Source organism: Polyodon spathula, chromosome 11, assembly GCF_017654505.1.
Source record: "Polyodon spathula isolate WHYD16114869_AA chromosome 11, ASM1765450v1, whole genome shotgun sequence".
NCBI lineage: Eukaryota > Metazoa > Chordata > Actinopteri > Acipenseriformes > Polyodontidae > Polyodon > Polyodon spathula.
In genome coordinates this window covers 25,982,826-26,008,120 of record NC_054544.1, presented here as the reverse complement: position 1 = coordinate 26,008,120, position 25,295 = coordinate 25,982,826, and the positions used below count along the sequence as shown (strand labels likewise).

The following is a 25,295-nucleotide window of genomic DNA, read 5'->3' as shown; positions in this document are numbered from 1 at the left end:
TATATATATATATATATATATATATATATATATATATATATATAGCATATTTTTGGAAGGATTCCGAAAAATTTATACATAGTATTAAACAATAAGTAATTATTATTATAGGTATAATAATAATAATAATAATAATATAATAATAATAATAATAATATAATGGTTTAAATATATCCATTGCTAGTAATGGTTCAATTCACAGAGCATAGCCTGCATTGTGGAAATGAATCTAGTATCCCGTATTAAAAATGTTTCACCTGTGTACAAATGAAAGTAGAGTAATAATTAGGAAAATTTTGGGAAATTGTCTTTGCACTTCATTCTTAAAACATCACAGGCTGTTTCTGGTAAAAAATAAGTGTTTTTTTTTTTATGTTAATCTGACCAAGAAATAAAGTGGTCCTCTGTACTGTTAATGTGTCTTCCAGTTGAAGTGTGTATTCTACGCAGGTGTATTAATGGATTTTTTGCATTGTGCAGTCAGAGGGTATTTTTTATACATTTTGGTAATAAATGTTATCAGCAGTATGAATGCTTCCTTGAGTATATAAACCCTGCTATATTAGGCCTATTATTAACAGTATAACTGAGCCAGCTGAATTGTAAAAAAAAAAAAAAAAAAAACACATTCATTTAATAAATTTTATTTCAAGCAATCTGTAAAAAAAACGATTTTCTTGCAATAATATATTGAATCGTGAAACACTTAATATATATATATATATATATATATATATAGTATGATATACTATATATATATATATTAAGAAAGGGGTTTTCTCATCCAGCTATTTCAGCCCTTGTACTTTGTCATCAAGTGCCTCGCGTTGCTGTTACATTGAAGATGGGGGCAAGGAAACAAAGATACAAATTTATTTTTTAATATATTTTTTAAAGTGAGAAAGAGGGCCCCTCCATTTGTGATGCCCGGCCTGGCCAGAACGCCCCATCTCCTTCAGCAACATGGGGAGGTGTCTCCAAGGCAACGCCTTTTGATGTGACAAGTGGCTGTAGAGTGAATAGTGACGGGGCGGCTTATAATGAGGAGGCCTTAACACAATGTCAAGCATCGCGGCTCGAGGCTTGTCATTCCCCTTTTCCTTCCTTCTTTTTAGCTTCTTTTCACACATGTTCGGATTTTCTTTTACCCTCTTGTTTTGTTCTTGCGGACTCCCCCCCCAGCACACCCCGGGGGGGGGGGGACACCACCCGCCAGGACCCCTAGAGAGAGAGAGAGAGAGTCGGAGGGCTCAGAGAGGAAGCCCGAGGCTCTCTCTCTCTCTCTCTCTCTCATTTTTTAAATAGGGCCTCTACCATATGATTTGTCAAGTATTCTCACAGATTTAAGCACACCAAAAATCCTTGCACAAACGAGGTGCTGGGAAGCACCGCTTTGGAAAATGCCCACTTTTAGTTTTTTTTTTCTTTTTTCTTTTTTTTTAATTTACCTAAGTAGGTCAAGCAGTAGCTAAACCTAACTGGCCGATTAATCGTTATGCTGTTGGTGGGATATTTAGGTGAGTTTGTGTTATGTTTTTTTAACATAATTGTTGTTTAATAAAATACATACATTTCACATTCTGATGTGATAGTATACTGACTGCACAGCAATTTTTGATAAACATGCACGATTTTACGTTTTAATCTATGTTTTCGAGTGTACCTATTTTGTAGTCTGGAACATAATTATTGAACCCTGTTCACTGCCTGTATAACTGCTGTAGAGAAGGGGCTGACCAACCATTCATAGTATCCTTGCATAGGGTATAGGGCCAGCTTATGTTAATTGCATTTGTATGCATGCCATTGATATTATAGTACACCTCATTTCAAATAGTCATTTTCAGTAGGATTGATTTTTTGAGAAGCCAGGTTTAGTACGATGAGCACGAGTGTAGTGTGTCGTAATAAATTCACTTTTAAATAGCATTTGTTTTAACTCAATTGCTCTATCAAGCTACCGGTATCTGTTCTAATCTCTTTATTTGTGGAATTTTTCCTTGCCGTTTCAGGAATGAAAATGATGATGGTTATTACTGTTATTATTATTATTATTATTATTATTATTATTATTATTATTATTATTATAGGATTTTGGAAAACGTTGGTCACCAGAACTTTTCACCCACAATATATATATATATATATATATATATATATATATATATATATATATATATATATTTCTATAGTTCCCTCAACTATAAATACATTTGTATCAGTAAATGAAAGGCTACATGGCTGAACAATGCCAAATCATTTTTATATTATTTTAGCGTTGATTGGATTTTTAATAGCATATTTTGAGTTTTAAATTAAATCTTTGTTTTTATTGTTTAATATTATTGGATATGCCTGTTAAATATTTTGAAATTTAAGGAGAGCATTCATTGACCAACTGTTTTGTTATTATCAATATGATTTTTTTTTTTCCTATGATTCTTACTAATAGTAACATTATGTAGTAGCTGTACCCTTTAATCATTGTAAGCTAGTCTAAGTACCTAAGGAACATTTAGGTTTTTTTGTTTTTATTTTGCACATTACAAATAATAATAGATTTTATTTTAAAACAATCTGCCAAATTGCTTGTTTAATTAAAACTAAAACCAGAACACAACTGAAGCATTTTAGTGATTTGATTAAATTTTCAACTGCTGGTTTTGAAACAGATTAAACAATATGTAGTGGGTAATTAGGGTTATTAACAACGACAGGGTATGGTATAAATGTTGATATTTATACTGTACCCTATGGGCATGCCATATGTGACATTGACAAGTTTATTTTTAATACAAATTCTACCATTTTTACTACATAATATTTTTGTAAAATTCTTCATATTTCAAATGACACCTGTAGAATGTGTTATTCACAGTGTTTTTGTGATATATTTTCTCAAGTTGAATGATCAGTTATGTTATATGATTACAATGGGGTTACTCCGCGTCATATGTTATGCAGTTCAAATTTTTAATTTTTTTTAAACAGAGCCTCTTTTTTAATTCATATAAAGTATATTTTAAAAATGTGGTTCATTGTTTTAATGAATACATGAAAATGTATGTAAGTTCTTTAAAAACACAAACTTAATATTGGAAAGATTTTCAATAGAATGTATGTATGATGCATATAAAAAATAAATACGTATTGTATTAAAAAAACATTACACTTTGAATTGTCTACTAATGCCACACCACTAAGTGTATTCTTTGGTTTCATTGGCTGCTTGTTGTGTTACAGGTATTTCCTTTCAGTACGACAGGCACAGCTCCCCTTGCCTAGTTTTATTTGCAGTAGTACAATATTTCTGTTTCTGTGCCATGGTAGACAGTGTGTTACCCATGAATACGTGAAGGCAGGCGGGCCAGCAGGCAGTGTATCTAATACTGGAACTGTAAGGAGTCCAGATCCATTTTGTAGTCAACAAATGATGTTGTCTAGCACCTGCCAGGGGCTAAGATCACGTCTTCTAGCAAAATGAGTTGTTTTTGACAGCTCATAACTGATACCGGTATTTGTCTGGGTCAGTCTGTCTGTCTGTCAGTATGTCTTTTTTTTATTTGTCTATCTTTCTATGTCTATCAGTGTATCTGCTTGTTAGTGTTTCCATGTTCTTTTCATCTAGCAGAATGTGACATTTGTTGTAGGGCTTATAAAAATTAATACTCATTATAAGGGCCATAATTACATCTTGGCTTGAAAAGATGAATTCTGGAGAGGGTTGCACACGTTAAAGAATATGTGTCTCAATGTCCAGGGGCCATATGAAATAAATGGTTTGGGTAGTGGAAAATAAAGTCTGGCTTAAGGTGAAATATTTTTTGATTGACTGAGAGATAGACTGATATGGGCAAAAAAAAATCTTATTATGTTTTCAGTTGGAAACCTATTTTCAAGATGGGCTTATGAAAGTGAAATTCTGTCTATTTCTTGCCCTCCCCTCAGTTTTGGCTATTAATCTAAATTTAAATAACAGATCTGTATATGCCTGTCTTTCCTTAGCTATACAGGATTAAAAACCAGGTGCATAATATTTCCTAATTTATCTGTACTCATTACTTTTAGTGAATTGTCTTCACAAAGGCAGTCTAGACTTACATGACATCACTGTGGATTCAGGAGTTATTTTTCTTTAGTTTGATGTGCTGTCTATTTACCGTGTTTAGTGAAAAATAGGGTGGAACAACAGTAGGTGATGTGCTTCTCAGGATTTGCCACCAAATGTTTTGGATTGCATTTGCTAGGAAAATACAGATTACTGCTGCTATCTGAACATGCAGAAGCGTGTAGATTTGGAAATGTTCCATTTCCATGCACATCAGTAATATGGAGTGCAATGTATTATTTTGTCATCGTGGCACAGGTCACAAGTCTGATTTCCGAAATTTCAAGCATAAGAAGAAGAGCACATTAAAAAAGGTTAAGAGATTGTAGGGCTCAGATAAATAGATATGCATTTGAATGAACACTGCTTGAAATGGATTTGGAAGCAATAAAAAAATATAATGCAATAGAAAGCAATGCAGAAGTGACTCAAAACTAATAAAAAAAAAAAAAAAACACACACACTTTAGTTTCAACTGTGCAGAAGATTTATTTTAAACCTGAGAGAATTATTGACTATTATATGGCAGAGTATTATGTATTTTTTAAAATGAAAGAGTATTCTTAATTTTATTTTGAAAGTTTATTCCACCATGATAAATCTTTCTTTGCCTCAGCACTGAGAATTGTTTTCCCCCAAAGCTTCTTAATTATAGGCAGGGCCTCTGCTTTTCAGTTTTTATTAATTACATTTGTTTCTGTGCTTATGTTTAGTTAAAAAAGGTTCAAATTTAGTATATCAATAAAGTTATATCATATATATATATATATATATATATATATATATATATATATATATATATATATATATATATATTTTTATTATTGGGGCTTTCGCTTTTTATATACACTATGAAATTATTATTTTTCAGTAATGCTGATTGTGCTGTTTGTTCAGTAACTTGTTCACAGTGTGTTAAAGTTTATTCAAAACCTCCAAGCTTTGTTAGAAAAGAAAGTACAGTGCCCATGTTGTGGTTATGATACAGTAAGTAGCTGAAAGTAATCAATCTGTACCCAGTAGTACAATGTGTCTTTCAAACCAGAGACTAGTTGCTATTGCAGTTGTGGCTACTGTATTGCTGCTGACAGCAAACACGATTCTCAGTTTTTTAAAATGTATTTATTTAACTTTATTTGCTGTACTAAATTTAAATAGATTGAATGTACAGGACAGCGAGGAACCAGACTTTAGTGTAAATTGACAGACAGCATTCAGAGGTACTGGAACGGAGATTTTCTTTCATCAGACAGAAAAAAGTTCAAATACACAAATACTGTATTTATGTATTTTCTGGCGGATTGATTTGGAACAGAGATTAAACATAGTTTGAACAATGTCATTCAACTACCTTTACCAGAGATAATGGGCTTTATATTGACCAATCAGGTTAAGGGAAATCTCTGATCCATTTTCTGTTAAAAGTTGTGTCTTTCATCCCTTTGTAGAATTCAGTCTTTTTTTAGTAAAAGTTACTCAGTGAATATTGTAAGACGTTATTATAATAACTAGCTATGTACTAAAGTTAATAAACATTATTTTAGCAGTTATAACATTTTTATTAATGTTTATTTTACTTGTGTATTTGTTTCAAATGCTACACATTACATTCTCACAGCATGTACAACATATCAAGACACAATGGAAAATTAAATATAAATATCATAAACAAAAACAAAAAATGTTTGGTAAAAACAAATGGTGAGAACCACTGACATATTTACATTTTCACAGCATGCATTTTGAAATGGGTTTGAAATAGCAGTTTAATGTGAAACACTCTATGGATGAGTACTCTTGCTGTAGAAAAGAAGGTGGTGATATTGAGCCTTCTTTCATAATCTGGTCGTATCGGGCTGATCTAAACGGATGGGCATTAGTGCTAGGACGAACATATCAATACTCTTCAACTTTGAATTAGCTGGAAAACGCATAATCGGTGCCATATGAGAGTAAAACAAAGTCTCGAATAAAATAAACCCACTATGCCATCACATTGTCTAGTAAAGTAAGGAGAGAAACAATTTTCTGTGCAGGAGAGCGTGTGTCTTTAAAATCTGACCTTATTATTGATTTCCTTGGTGCAACACTCATTTATAATTCTGTTATATGAATTTATATGACCATGGTCATTTTTTTCCACCTAATACATTTCAGACAGTGTCCGGATATCCCAGTCTGGATATTTTAATCTTTGTCCCAGCAAAACTTGAAATGCAGTGTTTTATAATTGTGTGTACGCAGACATTGACTGAGTGAGACAGGGGTATTGTAAGGTGAAGGTGAACGGTAATGTAGTGGATTGAGGTGCATTAGTAATTTTGCCTTGTGATTAGTGGGTTTGAAAAAAAATTGGAGCGTGTGCTGTGCTCCGTAGGCAATGGCATTGCTTACATATGAGTACCCCAGATTAGTAAGAATACCCATTGGCTCAGAGCAATTTAAACCATCTTAGATACGATTGAAATTAAATAGATTTTATCATTGATTTAAGTCATGATTTATTTAACCCCAAAAAGTCATATCATTTAGATCTCACATCTTGAGAATATTTTTGATGTTTTGTGTGGTGGGAAGTAAATCCAAAGTGTTTTCAAAGTAAACAAAAAACATTTGATTTGAACTAGTGAGTGGTGTGGAATAATTTGAATTTAATAGAATGTAAAGCTATTTTACTATGTATACCAGCATATTCTATAGCCTTGTACATTTCAGATGTACAGAACACTTTGATTCTTGTTATCTTGTAAAATGCACACAATTCTAACATAAATGTGAGAGGAATTATTTTATGTTTAAATGAACAGTCCATTTAGTCTTAAATATATTTCTAGTTATTTACTTTTTTGCACAGTTTAGATCAATGCTATTATCTTCTTTATATGTCATGCATCAAATGCAGTAAAACTATAGTATACAAATCTGAAATTAAACAACTATTAAAAAAAAAAAACAATTGTTAAAAAAAACATTATTAGCCCTTTTTAAATAATAGCAAATGATCATTCACAGCAGAGATTTGCTTCTTTATACCAACAAGCATATTATTTTTCTCAAAAATATTTTCTTTTGTCTATTAAAACAATTTGACTTTTCAATTCCTGATTACATTTCTAAAAGGTTAACTTGAACCTCTCTGGATAGCGTACTGTTTTTAACCATTTTAAAGGAGTGAGCTGCAGGAATGAAGTGACTAAGCAGATGTCACACATTGAGTCAGTGGCTGAGCCAGCTCTATAATAAACCTTGCACCTCCTGTGTTTAGTGCTTTGCTCCACAGGAGACCACACTGCCTTCCAAAATCTACAGCATGGCTATCAAAGTGAATATTTAGAGGTGTGGAAGTTTAGCACAGCTTACCTTCATTTTGTTTAATATTGCTATTACTTTGATTAATTTATTTAAGCTTATAGGCATATATGCAATTTTAGCATGCACATTATTCTGAGCATCTCTCCTCAGAAATTGTAAACAAATATGCCCATCTGTCATAATATTTTTCTGACTGCAAATTGACCCTTTAGCGATCAGATGTGCGTACACAAGACTCAGGTACCACAGAGATTATTGACAGACAGATAGGCTAAACATCCTTTCAGGCACGTAAAAGCCTTCTGTAGCCCCTGTGTCCATTATTTAAATAATAAACCTGCATATTAATATATTTTATCTTGTATTGTTTCTGAGGTGTACAAATAATGAATTGGACGGTGAGACCTACCAGAGCTGCTTAACTAAATGTTAATGTTGAGAAATGTGTCTGTGTAATACTACATTTAGAGCTGGATATTTTTCATGGTAAAAAAATGGCTTATTTCATGGTCTAAACATAGGTATTTCAACATATTTAACAATTAAACATTGTATTTATTAAAGCAGAAAAAAATGTTAATGTGAATAATTTACACAAGATACAACAAATGTTCCTAAATATTTAAATGCTTACCTGAAAAACAGTACCTGCTAAATAGTAGCATATTTTGTTTTCATGTCCACTTTTCCTGTTTGTGAACCCAGTGAATTTCATACTTGTGGTTTTGGTGTACTATTCTGGTCAAATGGACAGATGAGGTGTTAAGCAATGCACTGTGTTCCCACACCTTGATCTCTGCTACAGTGCACAAGAAGTCTATGCTAATGTTAAAAAGAAAGTGTAATATATGTTAACCTATATTTTCATATGTAGGATATCCCCAATGTATACAATATTTGTATGAAAGGGTGTATATTAATTTATTGAAAATTATACAATCCATATTAGTATAAGAACAGCAATTATTTGTATATTTACTGTAAATGGTAAGTTGAGGATTGTATACCAGCGAGGAAGACTGTTGTCTTCAAGTATATAACTATAAGTGTCCTGATTCTAGTGATTATAAAATATGATTTGGTCACTTATTCCTTAGTCCTGCTTTTTAATAAAATAGTCACTGTACTGTCACTTGTTACCACAGGATAAAAGTGAATACAGAGAGATGTCCTACATGTTTGTACAAAATATACATAGCATTTTCTGCAATCATACTGACATTACCATTATATATATATATATATATATATATATATATATATATATATATATATATATATATATATATATATATATATACAGTTGTAGTCAAAAGTTTGCATATCCAACTGGAAATGTATAATTTCTTGAAAACAAATAATTATAGGAAAATAGATGTCTACAATCCAACAATGATAATTCTAAAGTATTCATGTCCTGATAAGGACAATGAAATTAATGGCTAGTTGAGGCACCTTTAGCAATAATAACCTCTTTTAAACTATTAGGATATTTGTCAATGAGCTTTTGGCATGATTCTTTTGTGATTTTTAACCATTCATCAATGCAAAATTGTTCCAGTTCATTCATATTCCGAGGACCTCTTGTGCACAACCTTCTTCAGCTCGTACCAAAGATTCTCGATCGGATTTAGATCAGGACTGTGACTAGGCCATTCCAGAACCTTGATTTTATTCTTCTTTAACCATTCTGAAGTGGATTTTGATGTGTGCTTTGGATTGTTGTTGTGTTGGAATGTCCAGTTGCGCTTTAAACCAAGTTTTGTAGCAGAGGGTTTCAGATGATTGGCCAATATCTTTTGGTATGTCATTATATCATAAAATATAATTTTACCATGTATATGAACTAAATTTCCTGTGCCATTAGAGGAAAAACAGCCCCATAGAAAGATATTACCACCTCCATGCTTGACTGTAGGTATGGTGTTCTTTTCTTTGTACACCTCACCAGACGTTCTCCAAACATAACAACTATCAGTGTGATATAATAGCTCGATTTGTGTTTCATCACTCCACAAAACATTTGACCAGAACTCATATCCGTCACTCCATGCCATTTTACAAACTTTAAGCGATTGCCCTTGTGACGTTTTCCTAGGAGTGGCTTTTTTCCTTGGCCTGCAACCATTGAGACCTTCACCATGCAATGCTTAACCTATGGCTGAAATGGAAACCCCAGTCCTACTTTCAGCCAATTTACTTTGAATATTTTTGGCAGTCAATCCCAGATTGTTATTAACCTTCCTCACAATTCTTCTACTTTTTCTTGGTGAAAGAACCTTCTTTTTTCCAGACTGAGGGAGCATTGTGACAGTACCACAAGCCTTTACTTCTTGATAATAAAAACAATAGTCGAAACTGGGATACTGAAATGCTTGGAAATCTTCTTGTATCCTTATCCAGCTTTATGACAATAGATCATTTTCTGCCTAAGGTCTTCAGATAGCGCTTTACTTTTTCCCATATTGCCTTACTGGTAATGACAGCATCCATCCTATGCCTAACCCTTTTATACTCTCTAAGATTGCTCACTGACAATATAGCATTATCTAGACTTTTCTAGAATTATGTTCTGCATTATCATATTGAAATTTCTAGTACCTTTTGAATGAGGGTTTTGCAAAAAAAAAAAAAAATGCTGAAATAAATTAATGTAGACATCTATTTCTTGTAACTTTATTTCATCATCCACAAAAGCAAAACTTTTGCTACAAAAGATTTTTCCTAAAATTATTTGTTTTTGAGAAATTTCTAGAAGTGTCTGTGTGTCTATATATATATATATATATATATATATATATATATATATATATATATATATATATATATATATATATCAAAGAGCCAGCTGCCCAACTTTTCGATATGTTGTACATATCATGACATTATAAACATGATGACATTTAAGTTATAAACATATAAATGGAAGAAATGTAAGCAGCAGTAAATTGAGTATACGGTACCAGTAAAAATGATATTAATGAATTGTATTTAAGATAAATGTTTTTATTTATATAGGTTTAGAAATATGTTGAAATTATATGCTGTGTATTGTTCAAAATATATATGATATATTTAATAATATAAATGTATTGTAATATAAAAGCATATAATATTTTGTAATACATTGCAATCCAGCTGCGTGGATGGCTAGATAAAGAAAGGAGATAGGAAGAGGCTCACTGTAGATGGGTGTATATTACATGAGATATCAGAGCTGTTATTATTACTGGAACATTATGATTAACGCCCTGACTGAGCATTTAGCTATTCTTAATAGGTTTGTGCTATAGTTTTACATGATAGACTTCAGTATACACAAAGACACTGAACGAGAAGATGATACAGATATACAGACAGACTCAGACAGAAAACTGAGGTAGAGAAATTATACAGAAGAAGAAAGAAGAGACAGGGCAGCAGCGTGGTTTGATGAAGGGGGTCACTGAATGTGCCTCGCCCTATCTCTATTGAAATGCAGATCCTCGTCTTGCTGCCCTGAACCCTTCTGGCAGGTCTATTCACAGCCTGCACAAGGGCCAGATATCAATCTGAATCTCCTCATGAACGAGGCAAGAGGTCTCCTCGGAAATAAGCTTTCAAATTGGGGAAGATTACTATTCACAGCGCTTTGTTTTTCAGCCTGATTGTGATAGAGGGGGCTTTTTTTCTCTCTCAGAGAGAATGTAGCATCATTTCTTTGTGATAAATTACAGTAGTCCCTAAAGTATTGGATACAAATTTACACTTGGCTGTATCACAAAATTACTTTTCACTTAAAATCAGTTGACAGTGTGGCTGATGTTTAATCTTTCTTCCTGTATCCATTGCTTAAATGCAGTAGGTGACATATTTAAACAACTCCAAGTTTAGAAACACCTAAAACCTCCTGTTACAATATATATTTTTTTATAATAAACAAATCCAAGCAAAACATTTTGAATTGTAAACATGATAAATTTATAGTTAGAAATGCATAAATGGAAGACATGGACGCAGTGGTAAATTGAGTATATGGTAGTAGTAAAAATAATCTTAATGAAGTGTATTTAAGATAAATGTTTTTATTTACAGTGTGGGGGGGGGGACTAATTAGATTGCTCCATGTTGTAATAAAATAATGTATTCTATCTTGTCTTGCCATTTTGTTTGAGTTGGGATCGATTACTCACTGGTACTCACTGTGTGGCTGACCGGATGTTAAACTAAGCAGGAAGAAATCTGGGATTTTACATCTTTTGCTGGTTTCTTCATACAGGTCTTTGCCTATGTGTAAATGTCAGCAGCTGGAATTTCAAAGGGCACAGGCTCTTGTATTGCAAGATTTCTAAAGGGAGGGGGTCAGTGGAATTGATAATGCAATTTAAGTTGTGTTGCATGCCTTCCTTAAGGATCTGTTGCTATTTAGTTTCAGTATTGTTGAAGCAGCATGCAGTAATTATTTACAAAAAAACTCTAGACTTATTTTGAAACAAACTCTGTTCTGTAGTTCAAACAAAACTGTTGTAACACAATATTTTGCCTTCTTTGGCCCCACATATTCAAGGAATTGAAAAAGTTGGATAAAATATGTTCACCGTGAATTCTGAATATGCCAGGCTATCTGAAGAAGTCAGAAAGCAAAATGTTGTAGGTAATTATTACAGTGAGTGAGTTATCAGTTAATCAATTGCTTTTCTTATTTATTTATTTATTTATTTTACATTAATATTAGTGTTAACTTCTCCCATAAATATAATCTTTTTTTTTTTTTTTTTTTTTTAATATATAAATTAGATGCAGGCGCAGATGGGGGGCATGTCATCTTGAGATTTGTCAGTGAGGCAGTGGCTGTCAGAACAGAGCCCTCTCACCCTAGCCTTTGTGCCAGCCAGAAAGCTTACTGGGGCCCCAGGCTCCATGCTTGGCCTTTTGTCCAAATTAAGCCTGTTTTAAAAAAGTAATCTCTGTGTTCCAGTCTTCACAGACTAAATGGCTGTCAGTTATCCAGCAGGGGCCCCTTTGAAAGCGAGCAAGGCGCCCCATTGCCTCTGTCATCTGGTAAGATCACACAGGGTCCTCGCTGCCAGCATTCCAGGCTCATAATTAGACAAACACAAAAAATAAAATGATTGGGACTTCTGAGCATCATCAGCGCTGCAGGATGAAGTCCTGGGTTTGGGTTCCCAGCTCGCCGTTGGAAGCTGAGAGAGGCAGCGAGTATCCCGGGGTCTGAACTCCGTCTTGAGATGTGTGAGTTTACAGCAGTACTGCCTTGCTGGGTGAGGCTGGTGTTGGGCTTGTCAGGATCAGCTCTGAACATGGCACAGAGATGTGGCGTGCATCACAACTCCGGCATTTCAGCTTCACCAAAAAGATGGTGAAAAATTTGCTAAAACCAGGTATTTTTTTTATTATTATCATTATACATAAATAAATACAGTGTTTAATTAACAACGCTAACAAAAAATGCAAAGAAATCATAACCTTTGGATAATACTGTTATTTAAGATTCATTAAAAAATGAATTAAAAATAGGCAATGTATTTGTCCAGTTGATAAAAACATGCAATGCTCTCAGATACTTCAAGATTTATTCTTTCTTACACATTTAAAGCAGAAAGTGTGTTGTAAAACTTGTATGTGTTCGTAGGCAACTACATTAATACATTAATTAAAAATAAATCTAATTGGACAAACAATTAATGAGTTCCTCTTTAACCGGTAATCTTCGGATACAGCCAGAAATGCTTAAAAACACTTGTGCTTTGTTACAGGTTACAAGACAGATACATGCGCCTCCGTTTATGGGCTTGTCCATTTTGTAAAATGATTTTGTATGTGTCTTGTGATCATTTACATTATAGTCAGAATCTTTGTTTGTGGAGGAAAACAGCTAAATAATGATTGTGGAATATTAACCCTTTATAACACGGTGGCCATGATGCTGTATAACTAGTTCCATCCTCGTCATAGTGAGGAAGCACCTGCTGTATTTCAGTGATGATCCTGCTATTGCATTAAATAGGGATAGCTGCAGTCTGAAACACGCGGTACGGGGCTGTGTTCTTGGGACCAATAAGCACTGTAGCATTTGTTCAAGTGTATCTTTATTATGAAACGTTATTTTATTAAGGTAAATGTTTTAAAATGTTTGTTACGTTATACACACACACACACACAAAAACATAAATGCGCTATTTCTACTTTACGTATATTTAAGAATCTTGACAAAAACAGTACATACTTCACGAAACAAACCCTGGTATTTGTGACATGATCGTGTACCTTGATCTAAGAAAATTATTTGCTATATACGTTTGCAGTGTTTTATTTTAGTGAAAATTAATTCAATATACTTTAAAAATATGCTTGAATTGTTTAACTTTTTTCTTGTATTTTGGGTTTACAGATCATCAAAATTCGTGTTTTGGACGTTACAGTGTCAATAATTACATTACAAAAAACGTAATTTATTTGCTAAATGTAAATACCTGTACATTCAAGATAGTTCTTTAAATTATTTTGTAAAATGTGTACGTTTGAGTTTTCATCATATATAAGATATTTAGATAATAGGCTATAGATAATCCAAGATAATATCATTTTAATTACCTACTCCATGTTGGAGCCAATACCAGTGTCTGTAACGTCCGTACAGCAGTTTGTGTTGAAAATGTCAATGTTTTTCATAATTACCGTAATGCGGTCTTTTACTACATAGATGTTAGTGTTAATTACAAAACAATCAAATATATATTATATATATATATTATATATAATATATATATAGCATATCTATATATAGATAATATATTATATATCTGTGTGTGTTTGTGTGTGTTTTGGTTTGTAATTACGTCTTTCTTTGCTCAAACCGGGAATTTATTTTATCTCAGCATTTTTCACATTGGTTTCCAACGTAGTTAAGCCGGGTTCACAAAAATAAACATGGGAAAAAAGCAAAACAGGTATGTTTAAAATAATAGTATTTTATAAATGTATTGTCTTCGTTCAAATTACAAAGTGTTACAAATATTGCTTTTTGATTTACAATACGAAAGAAAAAAAGTATTTTGTAACGTCAGTAATCAGGGTTCTCAATTTAGTTGATGCACATCAAACGTGTTTTTTCTTTGACTTGTCTTATTTTATTACAGTTAACACTACAGTATTGATGTGTTTTATTACTGTTAACGCTACACTAGATTTATTTTGTTCAGAAGCAGCTTCAGCTACTTGTTTGCTTAAAAATAAAACCACATAAGGGACACAATTATTATTATTATTTTTTTTTAAGTTTAGTATCGTTTCTTGTGGTTGATCTTCAAATAACACACCGCAATTCACCATGTGTTGTATAAATCCAACATTATAAATAATATATTGTATTTATTGACAAGGCTGTGGACTTCAACCTTTGTTAAAACTGTACCCCTGTCTGGAGCGTTTCAGCAGAGTACCCCTTTACAGTTTTAATTCTGCTGAATGGTAGGGTACAACAGTTGCAAAAATAGGCAGAATAATCAGATTAACAAATGTATGTGTGTTTTTGTTTATTTAATATATAATTAGGGGTTGTGATTTTCGGATAAAATAATTTTTCAAATCCGGGTGATTTTTTTATTTTATTTTTTTTAATCAGGTATAATTTTTTTTTCATGAATAATTCGTTTGAAAATGGGGTACATCTTTCTAAATATAATCAAGAAAGAACAAACACACATTTGGATAGAAATTGGATTTTGTTTAGGCAGGAGATTAAAAAATACTTAAATGCAACAAAGTAATTACAGCTGGCTACTTTAGCAGCCCGAAAAGTGCTGGTTTTACCACCTGTTTGTATTGTCTATTTGGTTATTAAAAAAAAGAAAAAATTTAAAAAATGAATACAAAAAAAACCCAGTTGTACTACATTCATTAGGCTACAGCTATCCATTAAATAAATAACTATTTGCTGTTATAGTGTGTTTGCAGACATTTTACGTTTTGTTCTTTGAACCTAATGTAATTTACTGATCAGACGCTGTACTGCTGCGTTATCTGCCCATTGTGGAATGGAGTTAGTAGTACCAGTTCGCTTTCAATTCGATGACGACGACCACCCGATAGGTACGGGATATTCCTGCCCTTTGGGTAGGTATCGCTGAGCTCTCTATACCTGAGCTGCCAAAAGGAGCCTTCCCGTGATGACACACTCGGTCCCGCCTACCGAGGGAATAAAACCATCACTCACAGGAAGATCTCGACGACTGGTTGATCTGTTCCCAGTCGCGAGAGGGGCACTGGCCCATACGGCGGTTGTGTTGGAGCATCTGGTCAGGCTCACCATAACCGATGCAAAGAGTCGGCTTACACCAGTGCAGTGCACCACGTACCTGGGGCTCTGGCTGGACTCCACTACGATGCGTGCATAACTGTCGGACAAACAGGGATCACAGGTCACCCTTAAATTGTGCCAAAAACTACTGGGTCTGATTGCCGCAGCCATCTCAGGCATTCAGCTAGGTTTGCGTCGCATGTGCCCACACAAGCAATGCGTTTCACCTCAATGCCAAACGCGACAGACACCGTCGGCTGACTATGTCTTACATGTGCTCAACAGCCCTACACTGATGGAGGGTTCCCTCCAGAGGAGTACGCGGATCCTGGTCGGACCGCTGGACATCCCTGCACATAAACATGCTGGAGTTGCAAGGGGTGTCCCTTGCTCTCCACCACTTTCTCCCATTGCTGAGCGGCACACGTGCTGATCCGGACGGACACAACAGTGGTGGCATATGGTCCCCAGGTTGCATCGCTTAGCTTTCAAACTACTGATATGGGCTCAAAAGAATCTGCAGTCCCTACAGGCGACGCACATTCCCAGTGCAGTGAATTGGGCAGCGGACTTCCTCTCCAGGAGCGGCCCGCATCCGTCGGAGTGGTGACTCCACCCTCAGGTGGTAGAGCGCATTTGGGCACAGTTTGGGAAGGCGCAGGTCGATCTCTTCGCTTCGGCAGAGACGCAGAGACACTCGGCATAGATGCCCTAGTGCACAAATGGCCCAAAGCGATTTTTTACGCTTTCCCACCTATACCGCTGCTCCCGGCTTTTCTAGAAAAAGTCCGGTTGGAGATGGAGTCCATTCTCCTAGTAGCACTCAAGTGGCCCAGGAGAATCTGGTTTTAGACCATGTGCCAGCTGTTGCACAGCCAGCCCTGGGAGATTCCACTTCGTTTGGATTTCCTCAGTCAGGCGAAAGGCTCTCTTTGGCACCCAGAACAATTCAAATGCGGTTGTGGAAACAATGCAGAGCGCCAGGGCAGACTCCACTAGGTCATTGTATACGTGTAAGTGGAAGTATTTTCAAACTTGGTGTCTGGCTGGGAACCATGACCCCATTACTTGGCCTATGCCAGTCATTTTGCAGTTTCTGCAAGAACTGCTCAATGCTGGAAGATTGCCTTCCATCTTGAAGGTGTGTTTAGCGGCTATCTCTGCTTGCCATGCCCCCGTAGATTCTATGTCTCTGGGTGTGCATTTTTTGGCTACACGTTTCCTTAAAGGTGCACAGCGATTACGTCCTTCTAGGAGGTCTGTTCTCCCCGAATTGAGCCTTAATATTGTACTAGATGCTCTCACGAAGGCCCCGTTTGAGCCCTTACACTCCATAGAGCTGAAGTATCTGTCTATGAAGACAGCCTTCCTCTTGGCTATCACCTCCGCTAAGCAGATCAGTGAGCTGCAAGCGCTGTCTGTACACAGCTCTTACATGCGTATTTGGGAAGATGACAGTAGGGTGTTTCTGCGCACCAACCCCGCTTTCCTCCCCAGGGTGATTATATTGAGATGCTTCATGCATAGGACAAGAGCTCTGCGTCACACTGACCAGCTCTTTGTCTGTCACGGGACACAGACCCTAGGACAGCCACCTCTCTAAGCAACATCTGTCACAGTGGATTGTGGATACAGTCTCAACTGCATATGATGGTGCTGGCTTTCCCCCTCCAGGTAGGGTAGCCGCACACTCCACTAGAGGGTTGGATACATCTTGGGTCCTTTACAAGGGTGCCTCAAGGTCTGATATTTGTACTGCAGCTAGCTGGGCTACGGCGCATACTTTGTCAGGTTCTACTGTATCAATGTGGTAGATCCTGCATTGCCTTCTGTAGGCACAAGGGTCCTTGAGGGTGTAAGTTCACACTGCTAACCCCTGGGTTAGACAGTGTTGTGCGTCCCTCAGTTGCTGCCGTTCCTTCTCCCTCGCAATGGCTTTGGTATAGGTTATCCCATACCTATCTGGTGGTGGTCGTCTTCGAATTGAAAGGGAACGTTCGGTTACCTACCATAACCCTGGTTCCCTGAAAGAGAAGACGACCACCACTCCCGATGTCGCTTCAGTCACCCTCACGAGTCTGATGGAAAAAGAGGAGGATCTTCCTATGAGTGATGGTTTTATTCCCTCGGTAGGCAGTACCAAGTGCGTCATCACGGGAAGGGGCCTTTCGGCAGCTCTGGTATAGAGAGCTCAGTGATACCTACCCGAAAGGCAGGAATATCCCATATCTATCTGGTGGTGGTAGTCACTCTTTCAGGGAACCAGGGTTATGGTAGGTAACCTAACTTTACGCTACATTAGCTGCTGTTTTCTAGCAATTTCCAGACACAACATTGATTTTTCCCGTGTAGTAGGTGCATTTAAAAAATGTACTTTGTTAACTTGTTGTTCCAGCTATGTCAAACTGTCAAAATGAATAATGAAGCCATTTAAAACATAGGTTCAATTATTGAAGTAATTGAGTAAGTTGGTCTATCTGCACTTGTATTCCCTTTTGTAGTTATCACATGTTGTGGCAAGCATAAAAAAAAAAAAAATTGGTACCTGAAACCTCTCAGTTTTTGTGCACTTCCTAGGTTTTTACCTGGAGACTGAAATTCGTTCCATTCCTTCTTTCCTGACATTACCAAGTAGCTGCTTCCCCTAATGCCAGCAGTGTCTTCAGGTGAAGAGAGTTTCAGTCCCCGGGTGGTGAGCTGGGAAGTGCACATGCATTGTATCACACCTGAGTACCTGAATAATGCATGCAAACATCTTTCTGGTATCAGATTTAACAATACATGCTTGCTGCAATGTCTGCTTATTGTTCTTGTTAAGCCCATATTTAATATAAAAATATCTCTTTCAAGACTGGTAAATATTAGGACAACAAAATGACATTTAAAAAATGGTAGAATCATTACTTGTGATGTCTTAGAACCAGAAATTAGTAAGTTCCAGTTGTATTTCTGTGTAAAAACACAATGTGGAATGAGGTCAATATTGAGACAGTTCCATTCATTGCATGTTTGAGGAGGTAAAACATAATTCATATTATATTTTGATAAATGTAAGTAAACAATCCATAAAAGTCAGTGTTTTATAATTCTAAGGGATAGATATACTAAGACAGGCCAGTTGCAGCGCAAACATACTGCAATTTGCATTTTCGTTGCAACAATTCACAAAGTATACATTTTGTTGTATGTACTAAGAAAAACTATGTTAATGAAAAAATCAAAATAACATTGTTTTTGTTACATTCAAAATGTCATCTGTTCAGTGCATTCTGTTCCGTCTTCACTTTACCTATATATATATATATATATATATATATATATATATATATATATATATATATATATATATATATATATATATATATAAAATGAAAAGCAGTTAAATTGCATCATATTATATAGTGGGGCCCCAACCTTCACCCCCAAAAAGCTTTTCATAATCATACAGTAGCCCCTCGCTAAACCGGGCATGTTTGTCCGACATAAGGAGGTGTCAGGTTTAAAAACAATGCAATAAAATCGCACACACATTCATTTACAGTTCTCTGTATTTTAAATATAAATCATTGTGCTGAAATAACACTAATATGTTTTGGGTAGGCTACACATTACATTATGTAAAAATATTAATCTGTACAGTAGGCCTATACATACAGTATAGATTACAGTAGTAAAATCAAATGAATACCTAGCACATGCTGCAGCATTGTACGCATTGGTGGATAAAGCGAATAAAAGATTATTTTAAATTGAAACTAAATGATTTTAGGTTTTTATTTTATTTAATTTTAATTATTATTTTTAATTTTGCATACTTAATACCCTAGACAATTAATACACAATAGATCACGATCCTATGCAGATGCTGAGAATGAGCTGGAGGGGTTAGTGACGCATTTGTGCAGTCTGTTGCTCCCAACACGCTGGGAAAACCAGAAATGTCATAGAAATTTGTTTTCACATCTTGTAAGTACAACCTAACTTTAATGAAAATTAGGTACTGGGTGTTCGTCTCAAAAATACATTGAGCACAACTGGCAATGCACGAGAAAAAGCGGACTGGGAAATGTCACCAATAATTGCGACTGCTTAAAATGTGCTTTCAAAAGTTATTAACAAATTGATGCAATTGTAAGTGTCGCAATTGTCTGCAGCTTTAGTACAACTCGTTACAATATTTGTGAACCCTCATTTGCACTATCGCTGAACCCTTTCTTGCAAACTTATGCAGGAACTTCCATAACTACATATTCATCCAAAGTTGAACCGCAAAAAAAAAACTGCTGCCGCAAAGCATTCCCTAAAAAGTAGCTAACAGCATTGCGCCTGTTTAGTACATTTCGACCTGGACTTCCGACTCGTTTGCAGCTGATTTGTGACTGTTGCGACAAGCACAACACTTTAGTGCATCTACCCCTTGGTGTCATGCGAAATGTAAAAAACACCCACCTTTTGGTGTGAGTGTTATATATGAATAGTAGGGTGGTCATTGAGTAAACTGTGTGCCAATTGACATATTTGTTATATAATTTCATATAAATGCATACCTTGCACAGTTGATAACTAAAGAAATAAATACAATTAATTTTGGTACCAAGTATAGGAGACTGACCCTCTTACTGACAATGTCTTGCTTTCATAAAAGCGTTTAGGACAGTTGACAAACACCCAGAAAACTCTTCAACTAAAATGGACTAGTCAGTGCCTTGAGTGGGCCTCGCTTTCTTCAGTTCATCTAAGGGGATTAAAATGTGTAACACAAGGTGTCTGCTGAATGCCGTATGTTGCATTCATGGGAACATTGCAACAGAGCGTGCATAGTTTCATTCAGTTTCATGAGCTGCACTACCATTGCGTTTCCTTTTCTTTGAGTGCTGTGTTTGATGGAGAAAATGCAACGCTCTGATTGGCCGACTGTTGTACATGACTATCTTGGACAAAATGAAGAACATTGTGTAACCATTAAACAGGAGGTTTAATATGTCTGTCTCAGGAGAAGTCACAAGTATGCAGGCTGAACTGGATTCATTTTAACATGTTGTGGTGCAATTTTCTTTAACATTCTGTCCATCTTGTTTAGTTACACAAACAGAATATTAAGAAATAGATTTCACTATTATCATGGAATGCACATTCCTATTATAAATATGTGGAAATTGACTTTGCCCAATTAAATACATTATGGAATATATCTAATTAACTATTTTGTCAATAACATTACTATATTATCCAATGAACATTTATTTTTTGTTAAATTATGAGATAAAGACATGATTTCAAGTGTGTAGTTTCTCTGTCACCTCAAATGATGAATGTGCTGTGTTATATTTCATCAAATGATGAGCAGCTTCTAAAAGCTACTAAACATCCTTCCTCTGTCCCTTTGCAAAGTCTTATAGATGCTTTGATTACTAAAGAAATAAATACAATTAATTTTGGTACCAGCAGTTCGTAATGGCAGTAGGTATTACCAGCAGTGCTCAGAGCAGGTAATCTCTCTTTTTAAGTGGCTGGTAGGTTTTCATCAGCTTTGACTGCACTTGCCTGCTATTGATCCTGTGTGTGCCGGTATTGACGCCTAGTCTGTCTGTGTTTTATAAATTATCATTCTGGATTGTCAATGATTACTCTTTTTTCTTTATTAAATGCTTTCCTAGTTGACTAACGCAGTACACCGGAGAGCAGTGATTACAGGTCTGGGCAGTAGCCTTAGACCAAGTAGGCAGTATGGGCCGTTTAAATCCTGGAAGTTTATTTGGACAGGCCAATGTTGAAAGCCATATATACATATATCAGTAGAACACCGATGGATTAGTAAAACAGATTGAAATCTTTTAGTTTCTATTAGCCTTTAGGGCATGTGGCCAAGTGCCCGCCCCTGTGCATATTTATGTGCTCTGTGTTGCGTGTGGAGTGTAATGTTATAGATATTGCTGTATGGCAGCGTTCCCTCTAAGCTTTTTAGATCCTGAGAAACTTGCCATTTTGACTGAGAAAGGGTAAATTATCAGTGAGAAACCTTCGCCCGCGCATTAACCCTTTAAATATATTTTTGTTGCATTATACAACTTTGAAACAATATTCCAACACAAGTATCTCAACAATTTTACAATTTACTTTAAATTTAAACAAGACATTTATTGTGGCTCTGCCTCTGATTTTGAATCATCCTCTGAGCCTGTGCATCCCTCTCGGTTGTTATCATAGATATAGACTGCATGCTTAACTGGTGGCTGCATAAAATTGTTTTATACTACTGCATAAAACACTGGCATCTGCACTGCCTCCAATTGTAACCATCTTTAGGGCTACTAATTGTTCCATTCTTGGGAATGCCAAATTCAGTTTTTCAAAAATGGACAATTCCATTTGTTCCCACTTTCTATCAATGTATTAATAATTAAATATAATTAAATATTGAACATAAATATAATGTTGCTAGTTAAATTAAGTAAATATTACCACAATTATTCTTTTTTTCAATCAAACTCTTATTGTTGTAATAGTAAGTAAATCACCTGAAGTCACTTTAAACCTGTCATAATGTTTATAGACATCACTTGGCTTATTGCTGGCATTAAAATAAGCAGAAAAATCTAATAATTACATTACAACAGTTCTGTTCTTTACACAGTAAAGTGATAAATTTCCTTTAAGGATTGTAGAACTAGAAAAATTGTTTTTAGCTAATTTCTTCATCTTCAGAAAATATAATTCAATTAAGAAACGGCCATGGTTTAAAATTGCTAATTATAGCTTCATTAAAGGCAGGTAGCATGGAAAGAAATAAACTAAACAATAATGAAATACACAATTAATTTAGCTTACTTACTTCGGGAAAGCTCCGCCTTGAGCGCAGTACCTTAGCAGTACCGTAGGTCTTAGTTTTTCAGCATAGAATGCAGTGCTTTGCCATTGCTGCTGTCTTATTTGCTTTCTTATTCTTTTTGTGTTTATGACTGGCATTATGGTACTTAACGGTATTGACTCGTACATGATCACACAAATTACAGAAAAACTTTAAGAATACTATCCCACCATCCTCATATAGACAGTCAGATTTCTTTTAGCTCTGTCTTATTGAAACATTTTTTTTTTTTCTTCGTTGGTGCAGCCACCATGTTGAGTTTCAGCAGAAACATGGAGTGAAGCCACATGATGAATAAACTCACAAAAAAAAAAAAAATTATAATGGCCATGGTATGTCTTCTTCAATTACTATACACTTAAATGTGTATTTTCAACTAATGTGCTGATTACGTTTTTACCTGTTTCAAAACGCTTGAGATGAGTTCTGTAATGGTTGTTTTTTTAAAAAGGGAAATAAAACAAAAACATCAAAGTGTGAGTATTGTGATTTTTGTTTATGTTTACCAGAGTATTTATACTTCTAAATAATGCAAGAAGATTGTGCTTCACTGATTTTAGTATTCAATTATACGACGAGTTCAAAACTGTATAGTTCAGGAGCAGCACCGAGCAGCACTCTCTATAGAGGCAGAATCGCCAGACGCCTGCTTCACCCACCCTGTATCAGTAGTTGATTCGCTGGTGCCCGAGCAAGTTCTACAGAGTCATTTTTACAGAGTTAAATCAGAGGATCAGCTGCAAGACAGACACAAATATAACTTATGTTAATGCTTTGTAAGAATGATCTCACAATAATAGGTTTACCTCGAGAACCTGGAGTCTCGATTGAGGTTAATATTTATGGTATTAACCTGTGAAAGTTAGTAAACTGAGTGTGAAGGTTGTTGCCAGTTACTGCAAAAAAAATTCGCATTTTAGCCTTAGAGGGAACGTTGCTGCACGGGATAGAAATGGGTTTGTGTAGCACAAATGTTTTAAAATACACAGTTGTATTTAGGCACAGGGATTGCACAAACACTTCACGTGCATTTAAAGTATGTAATATATGTGAGCACTGGGATTGCACAAATTATTTCACATGCTGGGATTCAAATAAATAATTAATTAGTAATTGAATCCCGGCACAACAGTATATATAGATGCACGTTTCACTCTCTCTGGGTTGTGTGTTAAGTGAGTATAGAACGGGTGTGGAGAGGAGGTAAAAACGATTTCAAAAACGAAAATAACAATTGCTAAAACGTTCTGGCTTATAAACCAGCACGATACTTGTTATTGTTTGTTTAGCGTTCGTCTCCTGTTTGTTAGTGTCTGTTTCGTTTAGTGTTAGTACGTTTTGTTTGTCTGTTTATTTTGGCCTAAAGTGCCGTGTGCTGTTTTTTTTGTTTAAATCTTTTGTTTGTTTCATTCAATTAAACGTACTGAGCACCGCAGCGTCTCGGTTTCACCTGCCAGTACTGTCTGTGTGTGTCACCCCTACAGCCAGCCTGTTCACGGCAATGTATGCCTTTCTTTTCGTGTTTCCAATGGGGATTACATCTAGCATTCTGTCGTTTCTATGGCAACAGCAGAGCCCATTCTCCTGCACCCTGCTGAGGTAAGGAATCAGCCTTCGCATTGGTGCCCAGTTACCAGGGCAACATCAACAGGCAAGGGGGGTGGGGGGTAACAATACAAGCCCCCTGCTCCCCCCGATCGCTACTTACCTCCCATGCAGTGCCGTTAGCAGCCATTGTGAAGCTTTGCCCGGGTGACAGTGCAAGAGAAAAGGCTGCCCTCATTAACTCACCAGTGGGATTTTCCTTAATCGTTTACATGCAGTAATTAAGCAAGGCGGTGGGGAAGTGGCTTCTGCTAATTTGAAGGAGTAAATCAAGCCTGCGTTTTGCTCCTCTTTTCTTTTGTGGTGAGTTCCAGCTCACTAATTAGGAGTCGATGGGGCCTGTCTTGTTTACTGAAACAGAGAGAGACAAAAGGAAAGGCAGCCCCTTAAACAAGCACCCATGCCACATTCCAGAGACCACACAAACACTCCATTGGGGAGAGGTAGGGTCAGATATAGGGCAGGGACAGCAGAGAGGGAAGTCAGTAGGCCAAAATGTCTGGAGATCATGGTTCAAATGTAGATTCTGGTTAAATCTCAAATCCGACAGGGGACTAAGCTCTCTTTTAGTGAGTGTAGCCCTTCATTGGGAGCCTGGCAATTGATAATAAGTTAATCTGTTTGGTGCATAATTTCAGTACCAGGACACCTTCACTGAGAAACACAAGTCCACTCTAGTCCATCTAAAACTATGAAATTGCTAAGCTCAATAGGGCTGTTTCTATATTGACAATTGTATATATGTTTTCAGTTCAGTTTCAGTCCTGGTGAATTTGTAGTCTGCAATATTTGAGATATAAACCCCCTTCATTCATCCTCACCTTCTCAGCCTGGTGACAGCAAAGCATGTTCAAGTGGACTAAGCCTCATGTTTCAAGTCAAGACTTCATGATGCAGTATTAAATATAAAGGCAATATGGTAAGATTTGGTTGCCCAGTTGTCTTTAATACAAAACCATTACACCTGTTTTCCTCTTGACTAATGGACCGAGGGCTGATTTATTGCTAAGATGATTCATACTCAGACTTGCCGTGTCTCATGTTTATCCTGACTTGTATGCAGATTCCAGCTGCCCTGTGGCTATGTCTGTCTCGCTGATACT

The 25,295-nt window shown here is 35.7% G+C and overlaps 1 protein-coding gene across 2 annotated transcripts in view; it reads left to right on the top strand.

The window, feature by feature from the left end:
* ptprna (protein tyrosine phosphatase receptor type Na) overlaps nucleotides 1–25,295 on the top strand; it is a 161,820-nt gene that overhangs the window by 113,251 nt on the left and 23,274 nt on the right. The window lies entirely within an intron of this gene.